The sequence below is a fragment of the Mya arenaria genome, chromosome 11 (genome assembly GCF_026914265.1).
Source record: "Mya arenaria isolate MELC-2E11 chromosome 11, ASM2691426v1".
Taxonomy (NCBI): domain Eukaryota; kingdom Metazoa; phylum Mollusca; class Bivalvia; order Myida; family Myidae; genus Mya; species Mya arenaria.
The window spans coordinates 47984410-47988541 of NC_069132.1; the positions used below are offsets into that span (position 1 = coordinate 47984410).

General features: G+C 32.1%; 1 long non-coding RNA gene across 1 annotated transcript; it reads right to left on the minus strand.

Annotated features, from left to right (window-relative positions):
• Window positions 1–1410: 1410 nt before the first annotated feature.
• LOC128207642 (uncharacterized) lies at window positions 1411–3591 on the minus strand. The gene is made up of 3 exons (XR_008256740.1): window positions 3531–3591; window positions 3241–3290; window positions 1411–2645 (listed from the first exon to the last, which is right to left on the minus strand). It is a non-coding gene; the product is annotated as an uncharacterized LOC128207642 (long non-coding RNA).
• Window positions 3592–4132: the final 541 nt, after the last annotated feature.

The following is a 4132-nucleotide window of genomic DNA, read 5'->3' on the forward strand; positions in this document are numbered from 1 at the left end:
GGTATACCCCCAGACCTGGGGGGCCGTGGTTACAATTGACTGGTGCATTAGCAAGCAACAAAACAACGTCAAATGACTCTGATGCGGTAGTCATTCTAAAATGCCGTCCAGGCTTTTTTTAAATGATGTTTAGCCTGGATAGATAGATTACAAAAAAGCATGGACGGCATTTTAGACTGACTAATGACGCGGCCGTTTATATGCGGACCATTTATATGGACTATATATTATTACTTTCGTTTGCCAACATTACTTAATGAAAACAATACTTGACATTGGTACGGAAATATCACTCACATTTGTAATAAGGTGACTTATACGTTCATTTGGGCAGTTGTAGATAATCGTTTCATCGGCCCTGTTGTCCCAACTTAGTATAAATGGCAATTTTAAAGTCATGGGAAGTAACTTTACCGTGATTAGTTGAAGCTAGCATTGACAAGCTCATCTTCAGTTTCGTATTGATCAAATTCTAGTTTTATCGTACCGCGGTTTGAACTTAAGCAATAGACACATTCCGATTCGCAATATATGAAGACAATTTCGAATCAAACGAAGTAAAATTTCAGTGATAAGATGACATTTACATGTTTAGTTTCGTAATCGAAATCGAGTTAAGCGTATTGCGGTTTGGGGTTTAGCGTTAGCCGCATAGCGGTTGGGCGTTTAGCATTAGACACATAGCGGTTTGCAACATCGTGAAATTTGTTAGCATGATACAGACAATGTCATTCACGAAACATGGAAAACATAATGTAAATAACGATATAGCACTTTATAACAACAAATAAAACAATACATGAAAGGGATGTATTGTAAGAGATTACTAATAAAGCATCTAAATGTTGACACATTGCCAATTTCATTTTTGACCCAAATACCGCTCCATACAAAAGAACTTCTTCAGATTAACAGCCATCGGAATTAAAGGATATGATATATATCTTCCGAACACTCCACCTTAGCCCGCGAAGAAATTTGCCTATCATACGATTTTTTTTACTTTATTCCCATTTTTCTGTTTTTCTAGTTTTTCTACCATCCTTGACTTCCGGTTTTATTACTGTTTTTCGTACAGTTTGTAACATGTGTTTTGATTGGTCGAATGAAAAGGCGGCTTATTTAAAATCTCAAATCGTTAACAAATTGAAACTCTAACATTTTGACCCTTCTTCTCCGTTATCAAGCAAATCATGAATGAAAGTCCACATGAAATATGAAGTTGCAATGATTCAATGCAATGGTTATACAGATTAAGGCATATTTATAACAGAAAACAACGGTCACTCTGCACATAACATAACAATACATTTCTTATATACGAGTTCACTGTACAGTATTGCTAAATTCGTACTGTTCGAAACGAAGTAAAATCGATAAATATAATGAAGAAACTTTTATGTTCTTGGTATTTGTTTTATTAGACAAATCTTGCAATATAAGATTAAGCAATATTACAACACAACTACATTAACAACAAACATGAAATGGTTATAGTGACTTAAATCTGACTTGGTCACAATTTAAGAGAGCAAAATAATTAATTTTCTTATTGATAAAAGCTAGTTAAAAAGGTAACAAATCACTTAAAATTCCAATATAGCTAATTTAAAAGTCAATACATCACTAAAAGTTCCAATAGAGCTCTATAATGGAGTTTATTCATTTAAAAGGTTAAAAAATGCTTTATTTTGCTGAAAAGCATCAGTAACACTTGCTACTTTAAAGGGCACCTCTTTTAAAGCATGGATCTTCAAATGATTTTGCTTTTGCTCTATATATAAATTAAGTAATTTAAAGCTGCACTCTTACAGAGTGAATGTCTGGTAAACAGTGATATAAGACTGCTAACAAAAGATTTGAATGTAGTTTTTCATGTTTTTGTCAGAAAATTGATGTTTTATGGTAATATTTGAATGTAGTTTTTCATATTTATGTTAGAAAATTGTTGTTTTATAGTAAAAAGCATTATTAACGCTTATTTTTTTTTAAAGATTTTGGCATTCTTTCTTACAATTGAGATTTGTTCTATTGTAAGTTACCTATATATTGATAACTGAATTGAAGGTTTTAATGCCAACATGAGCGTATTCTGAGACAAAAAACCCCAAACATTTCATATCAGTGTCAAACTGTGAGAGTGCAGCTCTAAAGCCAAACTGGTAATACAAATTGAAAGCAATTATCCTGTAAAAACAATAGCATTATGTGCTCCCTACTAAAATGTTACAAAATGGTCTGAGAAACTAAACATTTACTATCCCTATATTGAGCTGAGGTGAAATACATACATGTATATACCTACAAAGCATTATTCCTAAATAACATTTCATGCATTTCTAAAGATACTATTTCAGCAACTGTAAGTATCTTTTACTGAGAAAGAACACACAGCTAGAACTAATCCCAACTCTTGCAAAGATAAAGACAGCAGATTGTCATTATATAAGTCATTGTTTCCAGGTTGTAGCGATATCATGTTAAAACTGTTAACAGCGCAATGTAACATCTCCACTGAGCCCAGATCTTGGCGGTGGGATAGGAGAAAGTGCCGATGTGTCTCATTCTGTGGAACTGCAGCCCACAAGCCTACACTTCAATACATATGACCGTCACGGATACTGGTGTTGCCATCCATCACTTCCCTGCAAAGATATCAAAAAAACTTATTTTAAAGGTTTATTTTAACCTAGCTACAACTGTACATTCATTTTAAATCTATCAATTAATGCACAATGTGCACATAGACTTGTAGCATCAGCATTATAATAAATGTTTTGAAAATATTTATTGATATTCAACTTTTCAGCAAAAGCTGGCGTACGTGCCTGTAAAGTTGAGTGGTCTATCCATTTTCCTAATAATTTACTGGTTTCCACAAATTTAAATGAACCAATTAAATTACATGCGTTTGGTTCATTTACACATGTATATTTATTAAGTAACATTATATTTATTTATATATTATACTAATTTTCTTTCTTGGACAATTGTGGAATATATTTTTAAATGACATATATAAACAAAAACAAAAAATATTGATAATAAAAAATAAAACAAGAAATGTATCACTGTATCCAGGCAATGCGACGAACACCTTTGATTAATTTATTTTGTAGTTTAACTACATTGTAAACACACAAAATACATGCATGTTTCTACAATTATATAGATTATTATTTAACACGGCGTATTGGTAAACAGCTCTTTTATATAAATAAAACATTTTGCACTTCTTACCTGTGAAACGTTTTCGCGATGAGATCGCTGTCAAGGAAACAAGTCAATTCCTGTGGTGGATATTAATTTAGTCTAAAATATTAGACGTGTTATACGGGATTCTTCCAATCCCTAACGTCTAAACGGGAATGTGCAAAAAACGGGGGTGTTTTAAAAATATTGAAATTGTTTTAAGTGAAGTATTTTATGGTTGAAATTGATCATAAAGAGGTATATTCATATTTTACCATGTAAGTGAAATGTTATTTTGCACTAAACAAGCATTTAATGCATTAAAACAAGTTGTTTACCTTTCCAATAAAACGAAAGTTGACTGACACAGAAAACAATTATGCGAAGGGGAACAACTCGATACAATCGTAATAACTCGGCCTCCTCCGACAAAGCTTCGAGATAGACCTCGTTGCACAATCGTAACTTTTATGACGCTACTTTCGGTGTCGGACTAACTACAACCCGAAGACGGCACAGCGAAGATAATGCTAGAGGGGGTCGTCCCTGTGAATAAGATGACAAGTACCCAAATCAGACTTCCGATATTTATTGTCCAAGGTTAAATGACCAATTATAATAAACAAAATATTAAAGTAAATCAGCATAATGATGTAAATACATGAATATGTGATTATTAAGAATATTAACAATATTTGGGGAATATTGATAATAACAACGCTTAGCAATGTGAAAGGTACCAATAAATATGAATGTATTAAAATAGAGAAACAACTTGTATGACTAATATAAAGTACAAGTGAATTATAAAGTCAACAGTGTGTATTTGCAACATAATTGTAACAACAATATACATAACTTATTTTAGCCTATTTAAAGAACTTTTAATTGAATTCCAAGCTTTTAAGTCAAAAATATAATAACAATCTAATAACAGAGT